Raw genomic sequence first — 19,552 nt, 5'->3', positions numbered from 1 at the left:
GGTGTACATTACAGAGGGTGTACATTACAGGGGGTGTACATTACAGGGGGTGTACATTACAGGGGGTGTACATTACAGGGGGTGTACATTACAGCGGGTGTACATTACAGGGGGTGTACATTACAGGGGGTGTACATTACAGGGGGTGTACATTACAGGGGGTGTACATTACAGGGGGTGTACACTACAGGGGGTGTACATTACAGGGGGTGTACATTACAGGGGGTGTACATTACAGGGGGTGTACATTACAGGGGTGTACATTACAGGGGGTGTACATTACAGGGGGTGTACATTACAGGGGGTGTACATTACAGGGGGTGTACATTACAGGGGGTGTACATTACAGCGGGTGTACATTACAGGGGGTGTACATTACAGAGGGTGTACATTACAGAGGGGTGTATATTACAGGGGGTGTACATTACAGGGGGTGTACATTACAGGGGGTGTACATTACAGGGGGTGTACACTACAGGGGGTGTACATTACAGGGGGTGTACATTACAGGGGGTGTACATTACAGGGGGTGTACATTACAGGGGGTGTACATTACAGGGGGTGTACATTACAGGGGGTGTACATTACAGGGGGTGTATATTACAGGGGGTGTACATTACAGGGGGTGTACATTACAGGGGGTGTACATTACAGGGGGTGTACATTACAGCGGGTGTACATTACAGGGGGTGTACATTACAGGGGGTGTACATTACAGGGGGTGTACATTACAGGGGGTGTACATTACAGGGGGTGTACATTACAGAGGGTGTACATTACAGAGGGTGTACATTACAGGGGGTGTACATTACAGAGGGTGTACATTACAGGGGTGTACATTACAGAGGGTGTACATTACAGGGGGTGTACATTACAGGGGGTGTACATTACAGGGGGTGTATATTACAGGGGGTGTACATTACAGGGGGTGTACATTACAGCGGGTGTACATTACAGGGGGTGTATATTACAGGGGTGTACATTACAGGGGGTGTACATTACAGGGGTGTACATTACAGGGGGTGTACATTACAGGGGGTGTACATTACAGGGGGTGTACATTACAGGGGGTGTACATTACAGGGGGTGTACATTACAGGGGGTGTACATTACAGGGGGTGTACATTACAGGGGGTGTACATTACAGGGGGTGTACATTACAGGGGGTGTACATTACAGGGGGTGTACATTACAGGGGGTGTACATTACAGAGGGTGTACATTACAGGGGTGTACATTACAGGGGTGTACATTACAGGGGGTGTACATTACAGGGGGTGTACATTACAGGGGGTGTACATTACAGGGGGTGTACATTACAGGGGGTGTACATTACAGGGGGTGTACATTACAGGGGGTGTACATTACAGGGGGTGTACATTACAGGGGGTGTACATTACAGGGGGTGTACATTACAGGGGTGTACATTACAGGGGGTGTACATTACAGGGGGTGTACATTACAGGGGGTGTACATTACAGGGGGTGTACATTACAGGGGGTGTACATTACAGGGGGTGTACATTACAGGGGGTGTACATTACAGGGGGTGTACATTACAGCGGGTGTACATTACAGGGGGTGTACATTACAGAGGGTGTACATTACAGGGGGTGTACACTACAGGGGGTGTACATTACAAGGGGTGTACATTACAGGGGGTGTACATTACAAGGGGTGTACATTACAGGGGGTGTATATTACAGGGGGTGTACATTACAGAGGGTGTACATTACAGGGGGTGTACATTACAGGGGGTGTACATTACAGAGGGTGTACATTACAAGGGGTGTACATTACAGAGGGTGTACATTACAGGGGTGTACATTACAGGGGGTGTACATTACAGGGGGTGTATATTACAGGGGGTGTATATTACAGGGGGTGTACATTACAGGGGGTGTACATTACAGGGGGTGTACATTACAGAGGGTGTACATTACAGGGGGTGTACATTACAGGGGGTGTATATTACAGGGGGTGTACATTACAGGGGGTGTACATTACAGAGGGTGTACATTACAGGGGGTGTACATTACAGGGGGTGTACATTACAGGGGGTGTACACTACAGCGGGTGTACATTACAGGGGGTGTATATTACAGGGGGTGTACATTACAGGGGGTGTATATTACAGGGGGTGTACATTACAGGGGGTGTACATTACAGGGGGTGTATATTACAGGGGGTGTACATTACAGGGGGTGTATATTACAGGGGGTGTATATTACAGGGGGTGTATATTACAGGGGGTGTACATTACAGGGGGTGTATATTACAGGGGGTGTACATTACAGGGGGTGTACATTACAGGGGGTGTATATTACAGGGGGTGTACATTACAGGGGGTGTACATTACAGGGGGTGTACATTACAGGGGGTGTACATTACAGGGGGTGTACATTACAGAGGGTGTACATTACAGGGGGTGTACATTACAGGGGGTGTACATTACAGGGGGTGTACACTACAGGGGGTGTACATTACAGGGGGTGTACATTACAGGGGGTGTACATTACAGGGGGTGTACATTACAGGGGGTGTACATTACAGGGGGTGTACATTACAGGGGGTGTACATTACAGGGGGTGTACATTACAGGGGGTGTACATTACAGGGGGTGTACATTACAGGGGGTGTACATTACAGGGGGTGTACATTACAGGGGGTGTACATTACAGGGGGTGTACATTACAGGGGGTGTACATTACAGGGGGTGTACATTACAGGGGTGTACATTACAGGGGGTGTACATTACAGGGGGTGTACATTACAGGGGGTGTACATTACAGCGGGTGTACATTACAGGGGGTGTACACTACAGCGGGTGTACATTACAGGGGGTGTACATTACAGGGGGTGTATATTACAGGGGGTGTATATTACAGGGGGTGTATATTACAAGTGGTGTATATTACAGGGGGTGTACATTACAAAGGGTGTATATTACAGGGGGTGTATATTACAGGGGGTGTACATTACAGGGGGTGTACATTACAGGGGGTGTACATTACAGGGGGTGTACATTTACAGGGGGTGTACATTACAAGGGGTGTATATTACAGGGGGTGTATATTACAGGGGGTGTACATTACAGGGGGTGTACATTACAGGGGGTGTACATTACAGAGGGTGTACATTACAGGGGGTGTACATTACAGAGGGTGTATATTACAGGGGGTGTACATTACAGGGGGTGTACATTACAGGGGGTGTATATTACAGGGGGTGTACATTACAGGGGGTGTACATTACAGGGGGTGTACATTACAAGGGGTGTATATTACAGGGGGTGTATATTACAGGGGGTGTACATTACAGGGGGTGTATATTACAGGGGGTGTACATTACAGGGGGTGTATATTACAGGGGGTGTATATTACAGGGGGTGTACATTACAGGGGGTGTACATTACAGGGGGTGTACATTACAAGGGGTGTATATTACAGGGGGTGTACATTACAGGGGGTGTACATTACAGGGGGTGTATATTACAGGGGGTGTACATTACAGGGGGTGTACATTACAGGGGGTGTACATTACAGGGGGTGTACATTACAGGGGGTGTACATTACAGGGGGTGTACATTACAGGGGGTGTATATTACAGGGGGTGTACATTACAGGGGGTGTACATTACAGGGGGTGTACATTACAGGGGGTGTACATTACAGGGGGTGTACATTACAAGTGGTGTATATTACAGGGGGTGTACATTACAAGGGGTGTATATTACAGGGGGTGTATATTACAGGGGGTGTATATTACAAGTGGTGTATATTACAGGGGGTGTACATTACAAAGGGTGTATATTACAGGGGGTGTATATTACAGGGGGTGTACATTACAGGGGGTGTACATTACAGGGGGTGTACATTACAGGGGGTGTACATTACAGGGGGTGTACATTACAGGGGGTGTACATTACAGGGGGTGTACATTACAGGGGGTGTACATTACAAGGGGTGTATATTACAGGGGGTGTATATTACAGGGGGTGTATATTACAGGGGGTGTATATTACAGGGGGTGTACATTACAGGGGGTGTACATTACAGGGGGTGTACATTACAAGGGGTGTATATTACAGGGGGTGTATATTACAGGGGGTGTACATTACAGGGGGTGTATATTACAAGTGGTGTATATTACAGGGGGTGTACATTACAAGGGGTGTATATTACAGGGGGTGTATATTACAGGGGGTGTACATTACAGGGTTTTTCTGCCATCGATTTCCACCGAGTCGCCAATGTGGATTTCTGCTCCATTCAAGCCATTTCCATTTGTGCCGGTGGTGATTCGTACGATATAGACTCGGTAATGGTAGAATAAATCAACTCTCCACCAAGGGGATTGTTCACTACTTGTGCTGCTGCACGATCCCAACTTGCAATTAGTGTGGCATTTCCATCGATTGCATGCCCAGCCTCTCCGAGTTCTCCGACGCTAGACTGGGTCGCCCGAATGGTCGCAGCCAGATTGCCTGTAAACAGGGGGATGAAAGTTGTTTAAAGGCTCAATACTACAGAAATCCTAGAGGAGAAAAAAAGTGCCGGGGTGAAATTAAAAAGGAAATTACGAAATCAAAGAGAGGGCATGAAAAAATATTGGCAAGTAAAATCAAGGAAAACCTAAAAATGTTTTGTAAATACATTAAGAGCAAGAGGATAACTAAAGAAAGAGTCGGGCCTATTAGAGACCGTAACGGTAACCTGTGTGTGGAAGCGGAAGACGTGGGTATGGTCCTTAATGAATACTTTACATCTGTTTTCACAAAAGACAGGGGCGATGCAGACATTGCAATGAGGAAGGAGGAGTGTGAAATATTACATTAAATAAACACAGTGAGAGAGGATGTACTAGAAAGGCTGGTCCAGCCTGGTCCAGATGGCTTGTATCCCAGGTTGTGAAGGGAATTGGGGGAGGAGATAGCGGAAGGTCTTGCCATAATTTTCCAATCTTCCCTAGATGCGGGGGAGGTGCCTAAGGATTGGAAAGTGGCAAATGTGACACCATTGTTCAAGAAAGGGTGTAAGGACAACCCTGGTAACTACAGGCCGGTCAGTTTAACATCAGTGGTGGGTAAAGTTTTAGAAACAATAATCAAGGAAAAGATTAATGGGCACTTGGAGAGGTTTAAGCTAATTAAGGAGAGCCAACACAGATTTGTAAAAGGCAGATTGTGTGTGACTAATCTAATTGAATTTTTTGATGAAGTAACAGGGAGGATTGATGAAGGGAATGCAATGGATGTTGTCTACATTGATTTTAGGAAGGCGTTTGACAAAGTACCACATAGAAGGCTGGTTAACAAAATTGAGGCACATGGAATAGGTGGGTCAGTGGCAGATTGGATAAGGAATTGGCTTAAGGACAGAAAACAGCGAGTTGTGGTAAATGGCTGTTTTTCAGACTGGAGGATGGTAGACAGTGGTGTTCCCCAAGGGTCAGTGCTGGGACCACTGCTTTTTTTGATATATATAAATGACCTGGATATTGGAATACAGAGTAGAATTTCTAAATTTGCCGATGACACCAAACTTGGGGGTGTGGCAGACAGTGATGATAATACCAATCGACTGCAACAGGACATCGAAAGGCTAGCAGAATGGGCAGACAAGTGGTAGATGGAATTTAATACAGAGAAGTGTGAGGCGATGCATTTTGGCAGAAGGAACAGGGAGAGGCAATATACACTTAATGGCACAGTTTTAAAGAGTGTTCAGGGACAGAGGGACCTGGGAGTTAATGTGCATAGGTCCCTGAAGGTGGAAGGACATATTGAGAGAGTGGTTAGCAAAGCATATGGGATCTTGGGCTTCATAAATAGAGGTATTGAATACAAAAGTAGAGAAGTTATTCTGAACCTTTATAAAGCGCTGGTTAGGCCACAGCTGGTCTATTGCGTCCAGTTCTGGTCACCACACTTTAGGAAGGATGTGAAGGCCCTTGAGAGGGTGCGGAGGAGATTTACCAGAATGGTTCTGGGGATGGGGGATCTGAGCTACAAGGACAGGTTGGAGAAGCTGGATTTGTTTTCATTAGAGCAAAGGAGGTTGCGGGGTGATTTGATAGAGGTGTACAAGATTATGACGGGTTTGGATAGGCTAGACGGGGAAAGGCTGTTCCCACTAGTTGATGGTACAAGGACTAGGGGACACAGATTTAAGGTTTTGGGCAAGAGATATAGGGCTGACGTGAGGAAAAACTTTTTTATGCAGTGAGTGGTGAGGACCTGGAACTCGCTGCCGACGGAAGTGGTGGAAGCGGAGACACTCAATGTTTTCAAGGGGAGACTGGATAAGCACTTGAGGGGAATAAACTTGCAGGGCTACGGGGATAGAGCGGGGGAATGGGGCTGACTGGATTGCTCTACAGAGAGCCGGCATGAACTCAATGGGCTGAATGGCCTCCTTCTGTGCCGTTATGACTCTATAACCTTTTGACTCAGAGATGAGGCAAGGCTGTTACCCACTGAGCCAAAGTTGACACTGAAATTGAGGAGCCAACTGGGGAACAGGCTCTCCTAGATTGGGTATTGTGCAATGAGAAGGGGTTCATTAATAATCGTGTTGTGCGGGGTCCTTTAGGGAAGAGTGACCATAACATGATAGAATTCTTCATTAAAATGGAAAGTGAAGAAGTCCAATCCAAAACTAGGGTCCTAAATCTAAACAAGGGAACCCATGAAGGTATGAGGAGTGAGTTGGCTATGATAAATTGGGGAGCTTCATTAAAAGGCATGATAGTGGATAGGCAATGGCTAACATTTAAGGAACCAATGCATGAATTGCAACAATTATACATTCTTTTCTGGCGCAAAAACACAAAAGAAAAAGTGGGCCAACCATGGCTAACAAAAACAACAAAGGGTAGTATTAGATCCAACATTGCCAGAAAAAGTAGCAAGCCTGAGGATTGGGAGCAGTTTAGAGTTCAGCAAAAAAGGACCAAGAGATTGATTAAGAGGGGGTAAAATAGAGTATGAGAGTAAACTTGCAAGGAACATAAAAGCAGACTGTAAAAGCTTCTGCAAATATGTAAAAAGAAAAAGATTAGTGAAGACAAATGTAGGTCCCTTACAGTCAGAAACGGGAGAATTTATAATGGGAAACAAGGAAATGGCTGAGCAATTAAACAAATACTTTGATTCTGTCTTCACGGAAGAGGACACAAATAACTTTCCAGAAATGCTAGGGAACCAAGGGTTTATTGAGAAGGAGGAATTAAAGGAAATTAGTATTAGTAAAAAAATAGTGCTGGAGAAATTAATGGGACTGAAAGCTGATAAATCCCCAGGGCCTGATAATCAGCGTCCCAGAGTACTAAAAGAGGTAGCCATGGAAACAGTGGATGCATTGGTTGTCATCTTCCAAAATTCTATAGATTGTGAAACAGTTCCGGCAGATTGGAGGGTGGCAAATGTAACCCTACTATTTAAAAAAGGGGGGAGAGAAAACAGGGAACTACAGACCGGTTAGCCTAACATCAGTAGTAGGGAAAATGCTAGAGTCTATTATAAAGAATGTGATAACAGGACACTTAGAAAATATCAACGGGTTTAGACAAAGTCAACATGGATTTATGAAAGGGGAATCGAGTTTGACAAACCTACTGGAGTTTTTTGAGGATGTAACTGGTAGAATAGATAAGGGAGAACTAGTGGATGTGGTGTATTTGGATTTTCAGAAGGCCTTTGATAAAGTCTCATATAAGAGGTTAATGAGCAAAATTAAAGCATATGGGATTGGGGGTAATATACTGGCCTGGATTGAAAATTGGTTAACAGACAGGAAACAGAGTAGGAATAAATGGGTCTTTTTCGGGGTGGCAGGCGGTGACTAGTGGGGTACCGCAGGGATCAGTGCTTGGGCCCCAGCTATTCACAATATATATCAATGATTTAGGTGAGGGAACCAAATGTAATATTTCCAAGTTTGCTGACGACACGAAACTAGGTGGGATTGTGAGTTGTGAGGAAGATGCAAAGAGGCTTCAAGCTGATTTAGACAAGTTGAGTGAGTGGGCAAATACATGGCAGATGCAGTATAACGTGGATAAATGTGAATCTATATTAACGATTTGGAGGAAGGGACCGAGTGCAACATATCCAAGTTTGCCGACGATACAAAGATGGGAGGGAAAGCAGTGAGTGAGGATGACATAAAAAACCTGCAAAAGGACATAGACAGGCTAAGTGAGTGAGCAGAAATTTGGCAGATGCAATATAATGTTGGAAAGTGTGAGGTTATGCACTTTGGCAGAAAAAATCAAAGAGCAAGTTATTATCTAAATGGAGAGAAACTGCAAAGTGCTACAGTACAAAGGGATCTGAGGGTCCTGGTGCATGAAACACAAAAAGTTAGTATGCAGGTGCAGCAGGTGATCAGGAAGGCCAATGGAATCTTGGCTTTTATTGCAAGGGGGATGGAGTATAAAAACAGGGAAGTCTTGCTTCAGTTATACAGGGTATTGGTGAGGCCACACCTGGAATACTGCGTGCAGTTTTGGTTTCCATATTTAAGAAAAGATACACTTGCTCTCGAGGCGGTTCAGAGAAGGTTCACTTGGTTGATTCCAGAGATGAGGGGGTTGACGTATGAGGAAAGGTTGAGTAGGTTGGGACTCTACTCATTGGAGTTCAGAAGAATGAGAGGCGATCTTATCGAAACATATAAGATTATTGCTCAAGATAAAAAATCAAGGGATTGGGGGTAATATTCTGGCGTGGGTGGAGGATTGGCTCTCTAACAGAAAGCAGAGAGTTGGGATAAATGGTTCGTTCTCAGATTGGCAACCAGTAACTAGTGGTGTTCCGCAGGGGTCAGTGCTGGGTCCCCAACTCTTTACAATCTATATTAATGATTTGGAGGAGGGGACCGAGTGCAACATATCAAAGTTTGCAGATGATACAAAGATGGGACGGAAAGTAGTGAGTGAGGAGGACATAAAAAACCTGCAAAGGGACATAGACAGGCTAAGTAAGTGGGCAGAGATTTGGCAGATGGAATACAATACTGGAAAGTGTGAGGTTATGCACTTTGGCAGGAAAAATCATAGAGCAAGTTATTATCTTAATGGCAAGAAACTGGAAAGTACTGTAGTACAAAGGGATCTGGGGGTCCTGGTGCACGAAACTCAAAAAGTTAGTATGCAGGTGCAGCAAGTGATTAAGAAGGCCAATGGAATGTTGGCTTTTATTGCTAGGGGGTTGGAATATAAAAACAGGGAGGTAATTGCTGCAGTTGTACAAGGTATTGGCGAGGCCGCACCTGGAATACTGCATACAGTTTTGGTGTCCATACTTAAGAAAAGACATACTTGCTCTCGAGTCAGTACAAAGAAGGTTCACTCGGTTAATCCCGGGGATGAGGGGGTGGTCATATGAGGAGAGGTTGAGTAGATTGGGACTCTACTCATTGGAGTTCAGAAGAATGAGAGGCGATCTTATTGAAACATATAAGATTGTGAAGGGGCTTGATCGGGTGGATGCGGTGAGGATGTTCCCAATGATGGGTGAAACTAGAACTAGGGGGCATAATCTTAAAATAAGGGGCTGCTCATTCAAAACTGAGATGAGGAGAAACTTCTTCACTCAGAGGGTGGTAGGTTTGTGGAATTTGCTGCCCCAGAAAGCTGTGGAAGCTACATCATTAAATAAATTTAAAACAGAAATAGATAGTTTCCTAGAAGTAAAGGGAATTAAGGGTTACGGGGAGCGGGCAGGAAATTGGACATGAGTCTGGGTTCGGAATGGTCATGGCCCTGTGGGTAGTGGAGTGGGCCCAGGGGCCGTGTAGCCTTGTTCTGCTCCTACTGTGTTCTAATTCTGTTAGATTTCAGGAGATGGTTTTATTCCTGTTCCTGGCTGGGGTGGAGATCGCCTTTACAGAAGGTAAGTACTGTAGAAAATATAGGGACAGAGTGATCTCCTGGAAGAATTTCGATCGCCTAGATGGGTCGGAGAGGAATTTCCCAGATTTGTTTCTCCCAAATTGGCCATTGGGTCTTTATCTGGTTTTTCGCCTCTCCCGGGAGATCACATGGGTTCGGGTGGATGCAGAGTGATAGAAGATTTGAGGTTAGGATCAGATCAGCCATGATCTTATTGAATGGTGGAGCAGGCTCGAGGGGCCGATTGGCCTACTCCTGCTCCTATTTCTTATGTTCTTATGTTCTTATGTTCTAAGATTGTGAGGGGGCTTGATCGGGTGGATGCGGTGAGGATGTTTCCACTGATGGGTGAGACTAGAACTAGGGGGCATAATCTTAGAATAAAACTGAGATGAGGAGAAACTTCTTCACTCAGAGGGTAGTAAATCTATGGAATTTGCTACCTTAGAGAGCTGTGGAAGCTGCAACATTAAATAAATTTAAAATGGAGATAGACAGTTTCCTAGCAGATAAGGGAATTAGGGGTTACGGGGAGAGGGCAGGGAAGTGGACGTGAGTCTAGATTCAGATCAGCCATGATCCTATTGAATGGCGGAGCAGGCCCGAGGGGCCGTATGGCCTACTCCTGCTCCTATTTCTTATGTTCTTATGTTCTTAAGTTATCCACTTCGGTAGGAAAAACAGAAAGGCAGAGTATTATTTAAATGGTGATAGATTGGGAAATGTTGATGTATAAAGGTGTGGAGATGCTGGAGTTGGACTGGGGTGGGCAAATGTAAGAAGTCACACAACACCAGGTTATACTCCAACAGCTTTATTTGAAATCACAAGCTTTCGGAGCGCTGCTCCTTCTTCAGGTGAAGTGGAGAAATGCATAGAGACACAGCTTATATAGTCAGAGAATCATGTCAGATGTTTACAGGTACCTGTAAACATCTGACATGATTCTCTGACTATATAAGCTGTGTCTCTATGCATTTCTCCACTTCACCTGAAGAAGGAGCAGCGCTCCGAAAGCTTGTGATTTCAAATAAAGCTGTTGGACTATAACCTGGTGATGTATAAAGGGACCTGGGTGTCCTTGTACACCAGTCACTGAAAGCAAACATGCAGGTGCAGCAAGCAGTTAGGAAGGCAAATGGTATGTTGGCCTTCATTGCAAGAGGATTTGAGTACAGGAGCAAGGATGTCTTCCTACAGTTGTACAGGGCCTTGGTGAGACCACACCTGGAGTACTGTGTGCAGTTTTGATCTCCTTACCTAAGAAAGGATATACTTGCCATAGAGGGAGTATAGCGAAGGTTCACCAGACTGATTCCTGGGATGGCAGGACTGTCGTATGAGGAGAGATTGGGTCGACTAGACCTGTATTCACTAGAGTTTAGAAGAATGAGAGGGGATCTCATTGAAACGTATAAAATTCTGACAGGGCTAGACAGACTGGATGCAGGGAGGATGTTTCCCCTGGCTGGGGGGTCTAGAATGAGGGGTCACAGTCTCAGGATACGGGGTAGGACATTGTGGACTGAGATGAGGAGAAATTTCTTCACTCATAGGGTGGTGAACCTGTGGAATTCTCTACCACAGTAGACTGTGGAGGCCAAGTCACTGAATATATTTAAGAAGGAGATAGATAGATTTCTGGACACAAAAGGCATCAAGGGGTATGGGGAGAGAGTGGGGATATGGTATTGAGATAGAGGATCAGCCACGACACACACACAGACACACACACACACAGACACACACACACACAGACACACACACACACAGAGCCACACACAGACACACAGACACACACACACAGACACACACACAGACAAACACACACACACACACAGACACACACACACACACACACACAGACAGTCACAAACCCTGGCTGGGCCCATTATCCGCTGGTCTCTATCAGAGCTGTGACTGAGCTCAGGAAGCTGCCAGTCAGGGCCAGTCTAATCCAAGGCGGGCTGCTCCTGCTCTCAGTCACTGAGCACTGACCCAGTCTGACCAGCCCCAGTCTGCATCAATAACCAGAGTAAATGCGAATCAAACGCTGACTGAATCTTCCTGCCGGTGTTTGTAACTGGTGGTAACTGCCACACGTTAATTTCTTACCTGTTGAGGGATGAGATTGAGCAAGCCCCCAGAGACAGGCAAACACCAGCATGTAATGGGACTTCATTCTGTAGAGAAAAAAAGAAGAGGAAATGTTAACCACACTGAAAGAGCAGATGCCAGTTGTTGAAAGGAAATTTTCGTGTGCCTGACAGACATTAATAAAAATTTGATTAATATTTATTGGGCGGTTTAGCTCCTTTCATCATCCAGCCATGTTAGGAAGACTTTTGTCTTTTTTCTCGGCGACAGTTGACTATTATTAGGAGATGAGTAAAGCTCCCTCTACACTGTCCCATCAAACACTCCCAGGGCAGGATATAGGAAATAGGTTCCTATTTTGTGCCCCTTCGACTGACTGTAAGCTCTAATACAGATTGAAGATGGACATTGAGGAACAGGATGCTAGGGAAAAGTCCCAGCCTGGATGCACTCCCCGATCCCCAGAATACAATCGGACTGCAGGAAAAGAGATCAGGAAAGCTTGCTCACCTTGTGCAGGATCCTCGCAGGTGCTTAGATTGGCGGTTTGATCAGAGTTTATATCACAGCAGCTTAGAGACGGGTCAGTGTGCAACTGGTCACATGCTGCTGGAGCTGGGTTTCTATTGGCTAAAAGTTTGATGCCATTTGTCAATCTTAGGAAATATCAATTGAGCAAAACCCGCATAAAATAGAAGAACAAGAGGAATTCGCAATACGTGTCGGACCGTTACTCAGGATGGGGAAAGAGGGAACAGACTGTTTGAAAGGAGAAGTGCAGCGAGACTGAGGGCTCGGGGGGAGTGACGAGGTCAGAGGAGCACTGTAATCAATCTGGACTTCTTTCTATTATGTCTGTGAATGATTGAGACACGGACAGCAGGAGTTGAACAAAACAAGTCTTTACTGCTGGAAGTCAATAGTGAAACTGAAAACAACAGCAGCTCACTAGCGCCTTTTATACAGGGGTGGTCACTGCCGGTACTGCAGTCTGAGACCAGTTATTCTCTTAAAGGTACATACACAACAATTCCTCCCCTTTTAGATAAACAGTACATAACATTCATTTAACAACTAAATGATAACTAATTACAATCACAATTACAGTCGCTAGATACATTGGTTAAGTTTAAGCAATTGTAAGTTCAGTCTTTGAGGAGGCCTCCTGATTCTGTCTGGATAACGCCTCTTTGGGGTATCAGGTTCTTCTGGCAATGCTGAGTCGGGATCAATGTCGTTGTTTGGTTCATCTGCTTCCAATATCACCGGTTCTGCGGTAGCTGCAATTGGTACATCGATTTCATTGCCAGGTGTATCAGATCGTGGTGTGGAGTTGACGTTTTCCAGTGACTCTAGAATCTGGTCAGCATGGCATCTTACAATGCTCTCTCCAACGTCCACGGTATACATGAAAGGTCCTTGCCGTGTACAAATCGTTCCTGGCTGCCATTTCTCAGTGCGGTAGTCCCGGGCCAAAACTGGTTGACCTAACTTAAAACTCCTGGTCGGCCTTTCATTCATATTCTGAAACTGCCTGTTCTCCACATCTCTTCGGACGTTTGGCTTAACCAAATCCAAGCGGCATCGTAGTCTTCGATTGAAGAACATCATGGCTGGAGTTTGGTTGGAGTGAGGAGGACATAAAAAACCTGCAAAGGGACATAGACAGGCTAAGTAAGTGGGCAGAGATTTGGCAGATGGAATACAATACTGGAAAGTGTGAGGTTATGCACTTTGGCAGGAAAAATCATAGAGCAAGTTATTATCTTAATGGCAAGAAACTGGAAAGTACTGTAGTACAAAGGGATCTGGGGGTCCTGGTGCACGAAACTCAAAAAGTTAGTATGCAGGTGCAGCAAGTGATCAAGAAGGCCAATGGAATGTTGGCTTTTATTGCTAGGGGGTTGGAATATAAAAACAGGGAGGTATTGCTGCAGTTGTACAAGGTATTGGTGAGGCCGCACCTGGAATACTGCATACAGTTTTGGTGTCCATACTTAAGAAAAGACATACTTGCTCTCGAGTCAGTACAAAGAAGGTTCACTCGGTTAATCCCGGGGATGAGGGGGTGGTCATATGAGGAGAGGCTGAGTAGATTGGGACTCTACTCATTGGAGTTCAGAAGAATGAGAGGCGATCTTATTGAAACATATAAGATTGTGAAGGGGCTTGATCGGGTGGATGCGGTGAGGATGTTCCCAATGATGGGTGAAACTAGAACTAGGGGGCATAATCTTAAAATAAGGGGCTGCTCATTCAAAACTGAGATGAGGAGAAACTTCTTCACTCAGAGGGTGGTAGGTTTGTGGAATTTGCTGCCCCAGAAAGCTGTGGAAGCTACATCATTAAATAAATTTAAAACAGAAATAGATAGTTTCCTAGAAGTAAAGGGAATAAAGGGTTACGGGGAGCGGGCAGGAAATTGGACATGAGTCTGGGTTCGGAATGGTCATGGCCCTGTGGGTAGTGGAGCGGGCCCAGGGGCCGTGTAGCCTTGTTCTGCTCCTACTGTGTTCTAATTCTGTTAGATTTCAGGAGATGGTTTTATTCCTGTTCCTGGCTGGGGTGGAGATCGCCTTTACAGAAGGTAAGTACTGTAGAAAATATAGGGACAGAGTGATCTCCTGGAAGAATTTCGATCGCCTAGATGGGTCGGAGAGGAATTTCCCAGATTTTTTTCTCCCAAATTGGCCATTGGGTCTTTATCTGGTTTTTCACCTCTCCCGGGAGATCACATGGGTTCGGGTGGATGCAGAGTGATAGAAGATTTGAGGTTAGGATCAGATCAGCCATGATCTTATTGAATGGTGGAGCAGGCTCAAGGGGCCGATTGGCCTACTCCTGCTCCTATTTCTTATGTTCTTATGTTCTTATGTAACCGCATGTGTCGCATTCCGGTAGGCAAACAAGAAGTTGTCCACCTTGTGTTGTAGGGGTATATCTTCATTACACATTGCCTTGATAGCTTTCTTGAATGTTTGGACAAACCTCTCGGCCAATCCATTAGTGGCTGGATGATATGGGGCAGATGTGTAATGCTTAACACCATTGTTCTTTAAGAACCTCCGGAACTCTTCAGACACAAACTGTGGTCCATTGTCAGAGCAAATCTTTTCAGGCAGCCCATTCCTGGCGAATATGGTTCGTAAAACTGTGATAGTTTTTTCCGTGGTGGTTGAGGACATTTTTATTACCTCTGGCCACTTTGAATGTGCATCCACCGCAATTAAAAACATCGAGTCCATGAAGGGACCAGCAAAATCAATGTGCACCCTTTGCCATGGTGATGAGGGCCACTCCCATGGATGCAGAGGAGCTTGTGGTGTGGCGTTTTGGACCTTCTGGCATCCTGCACAGCTCTTGGTCATCTCTTCGATTTCTCTATCGATTCCCGGCCACCACACAAACGCTCTGGCTAAGTTCTTCATTTTTACCCCGCCCAGATGACCCTCATGAAGTTCATTGAGCAATCTATCCGTCAACTTAGGTGGAATTACTACTCTGGATCCACACATCAAGGTTCCTCTGCACACTGACAGCTGTTCTCTTCTCGACGAGAATGCTGGCAACAGTGGTTCGCCATGTGCTGGCCATCCCTTCACCGTTAAATCTTAGACCCGTGATAGTGTCGGGTCATTCCGTGTTTCCTTTTCTATGTTTGCATTCGTCACAGGGAGACATTCGACTATGGTCGAGTGGAATAATTCCATTGGATCCACTGCAAGGTCTTCTTCTTCCACCGTCGGCAACGGTAGGCGTGACAATCCATCAGCATTCCCATGCTGTTTAGTTCCTCCATACTCGATGTCATATTGGTGTGCCCCTAGGGAAAGGGACCACCTCTGCAGCCGTTGTGCTGTCATTATCGGTACGCCCTTCTGAGGGTTGAAAATGGAGACAAGAGGTTGATGATCGGTTAGTAGAGTAAATTTTTGACCGTGCAGGTAGTGATTGAACTTCTTCACCCCCCACACTAGGCTGAGGGCCTCTCTGTCAATCTGGGCGTAGTTACGCTCGGCAGAAGTTAACGAGCGTGACGCAAAAGCTATCGGCCTCTCCAAACCATCAAGGAATTTATGTGACAGTACCGCCCCAATGCCGTAGGGAGACGCATCACATGTCAGTCTGATCGGCAGTGCTGGGTTGTAGTGAGCCAATACTTCCTTTGAAGTGATTAAGTCCTTACTCTTCTGAAAGGCCCGCTTACAATCATCGCTCCATTTCCATGCTACCCCCGTTCGTAGCAGGGCGTTCAGTGGGTGCAGAATTGTCGACAAATTCGGCAAAAACTTATGATAGTAATTCACCAATCCGAGGAATGACCTCAGTTGCGACACATTTTCAGGTGCTGGGGCCTTAACAACCGCTTCAATTTTGTCAGGGGACTTATGTAATCCCTCTTCATCAATCACGTGGCCACAATACGATATCTGTTTCTTAAAATACTCGCACTTGGGGTGGTTGGCTCGTAGCCCATGTTCCCGTAGTCTAGTGAGCACCTGTTCTCGGTTGTTAAGGTGTTCACTGTCATCTTCACCTGTCACAAGGATGTCGTCCAAGTAACACTGAGTCCCCGGAATCCCTTGCAGGACTTGTTCCATCGCTCTTTGCCATATCGCCGGAGCTGATGCTACTCCGAATACCAATCGATGATACTGGTAAAGACCTTTGTGAGTGTTTATCGTGAGATACTTCCAAGAGGACTCTTCAACCTCCATCTGCAAATATGCTTGTGCTAGGTCAATTTTTGTAAAACGCTTCCCTCCAGACAGTGAGGCGAAGATGTCTTCTATCCTTGGAAGAGGATATTGTACTGTGTGAAGGACTGGGTTCACCGTCACCTTGAAATCCCCACAGATGCGAATCTTCCTTGGCTCCCCGGACTTATTGCTTAATGTTTTCTTCATGACAGGAACGATGGGTGTCACCCACTCGCTCCAGTCGACCTTAGACAACACGCCTGCCTTCTCCAGATTCTCCAGCTCTGCCTCGACGGCTGGGCGAATTGCATATGGTACCGGTCTTGCTTTGAAAAACTTGGGAACTGCATTCTCTTCTATTTTTATCGAGGTGGTTACGCCTTTAAGCGTGCCCTGTTCTTGTTGAAATACCTCTTTGGCGTTAGCTAAGATTGTTGACCATCGTCCAGGAGCGACGTCTTCATCTTTTTTACCGTCCACCGTCATTGCATGAATGGAGTGCCAATCTAAGTTTATCTTCCTGATCCATTCACGTCCCAATAACGGTGGTCCACCATTTGGCAGTATGTAGAGGTACAATTTCCGTATTTTCTTGCCGTTGTATTCGACAGGCACCCTTATTTTTCCTCTGGGGTATACTTTTTGCCCCGTATACATCGTCAAGACGATGGATGTCTCTCTCAAGGGTATGTGTGAGAATAGCCGCTCATAGTCTCGTCGATTCATGACGGTTAGCGCTGATCCTGTATCCAATTCCATTTTAACTTGGGACCCTGCTATCGTGAGGGTGACCCAAATGGTTCGGTGATCCTCTTTTGCGATTACATTGTGAAGTTTGAGACAGCTTAGTCTCCTGTTCCCGGATTCACTATCGCTCATCTGGTCTTCGGAACTACTGTCCGTCATCTTTTGTACTTTCTTGTACGGTTCCTTAGTAGCCTTTTTGTTGTCGCTGGTTTCTTCCCAGACCTGCAAACTCGTGCAATGTGTCCCCTTTTTCCGCATTGCCTGCATATTTTGTCTTTGGACCAGCAGTCCTTCTGGTCATGGTTAGTTCTGCCGCAGCGATAACATTTTGCAAATCCCCGTGTCATTTCGTGGGTGCCGTATTCCTGTGGCTTTTGTTGAATTTCTGCAGCTCCCCTTGCTGCTGCTTCATACGATACTGCCACGCTGAAAGCCTTATCTAGCGTCAGCTCTTTCTCTGATAGTAACTTCTTCTGTGTTCCTTCACTCAGGAGTCCACAGACAAATTTGTCCCGTAGGGTATCTGCCAGTCCTGCTCCGAACTGGCAGTGCTTTGATAGCTTGCGTAGTTCCGTAAGGTACTCAGCATTGCTCTCATCTTTATGCTGAGTTCTCCTGTGGAATTTAAATCTTTCTGCTATCAACAGCGGTGCAGGGTTTAGGTGTTCCTGTAGGACAGCAACAATTTTGTTAAAACTCTTCGCCTTCGGTTTGGCTGGAGTAATCAGGTCCCGCAATAGGCCGTACGTTCTAGCGCCCATTAAGTTTAGCAATATCGATGCCTTTTTCTCCTCAGCTATTTCGTTTGCCTCGAAATATACCTCGACTCTTTCCACATACGTGGTCCAGTCCTCTATTGTATTATCAAAAGCAGTGATACAGCAAATCTAAAATGGCGCCTCCCGCGCTTTGCCTTCTTCCCCGATTTAACAAAATGGCGCCTCCCGCGCTTTGCCTTCTTCCCCGCTGATTAAGATGGCGCCTCCCGCGCTTTGCCTTCTTCCCCGTTGTTGCTAGCGCTGCTTTCCGCAGTTCCCGTTGCAACCTGCAGCTCCTCGCGGTCTCTTGCGCGTTTAATATTTCTTTTTTTTAAATTATTTTCCCGTCGTGGAACAACCCTGTGGGACTCTTGCCTCCCTCTTCTCGGGTCTATACGCAGCCCGGCTTCGTAGCACCGGCCGCGCCCTGTGTGCTCCACCCTCTCTCTCTCTTCTTCCCGACAATGCTGCTCGGCCCCGTTGTAAGCCACCCGCTCGAGTTCGTGACCGCCGCAGCCCAGGAAGGATCAGTGCACTACCTGCCACCAGCCCGATTAGCTGAAGCACCGTCGACAGGAACCAGGCCCCGCTTCCGACAGCTTCTCCAGCAATCTTCAACTCCGCTAACACAGGGGCGGATGCCCACGGTCAATGCCCATTTCTACTGCCTCTTACTTTCTTTTGCTTCTGGCCTCGACCTCTGCTCACTTCGCTGTAGGAATGGATCCCAGGAGGTGGTGCAGACTGTAGGTAGGTTCGTATCTGCTCGTCGCCAGTATTATGTCCATGAATGATTGAGACACGGACAGCAGGAGTTGAACAAAACAAGTCTTTACTGCTGGAAGTCAATAGTGAAACTGAAAACAACAGAGGCTCACTATCGCCTTTTATACAGGGGTGGTCACTGCCGGTACCGCAGTCTGAGACCAGTTATTCTCTTAAAGGTGCATACACAACACTTTCAAAGGTACAAGAAACAGAAATAAGCAGGTTTAGGAATCACTGAGAAAGCAACTGTGGATACAGGAGGGATTTGAACAAGTGAAGTGAAGTGAACCCAACAAGACCAGCCTGGAAAGTTCTACAATTCTGCAAAACGTAGAAGGCAAGTCAAAGAACTGCCCGGTCCTTTACAGGATAAAGTGGGTCAAACTATTCCAATTAATCAGCCCCTCGAGCCTGTTCCACCATTCAATTAGATCATGACTGATCTGTACCTCAATTCCATCTACCCGCCTTTCCTCCGTTTCCCTCGATACCCTCACCCAACAATAATCTATTAATCTCAGTCTTGAAAGCTCCAACTGACCCGCAGCATCCACAGCCTTTTGCGGGAGAGAGTTCCAGATTTCCACC

General features: G+C 46.1%; 1 pseudogene across 1 annotated transcript; it reads right to left on the bottom strand.

The window, feature by feature from the left end:
- Window positions 1–4,186: 4,186 nt before the first annotated feature.
- On the bottom strand, window positions 4,187–12,572 carry LOC147116792 (fucolectin-5-like; annotated as a pseudogene). The gene is made up of 3 exons (XR_015078316.1): window positions 12,502–12,572; window positions 12,010–12,077; window positions 4,187–4,483 (listed from the first exon to the last, which is right to left on the bottom strand). The product of XR_015078316.1 is annotated as a fucolectin-5-like (transcript).
- Between the last annotated feature and the right edge of the window lie 6,980 nt (window positions 12,573–19,552).

The sequence above is a fragment of the Somniosus microcephalus genome, chromosome 5, assembly GCF_052327205.1.
Source record: "Somniosus microcephalus isolate GS21.2 chromosome 5, FLI_Smic_1.0, whole genome shotgun sequence".
In the NCBI taxonomy this organism is placed as follows: domain Eukaryota; kingdom Metazoa; phylum Chordata; class Chondrichthyes; order Squaliformes; family Somniosidae; genus Somniosus; species Somniosus microcephalus.
The sequence above is the reverse complement of the archived record's forward strand: the minus strand, read 5'-3'. Positions and strand labels throughout refer to the sequence as shown.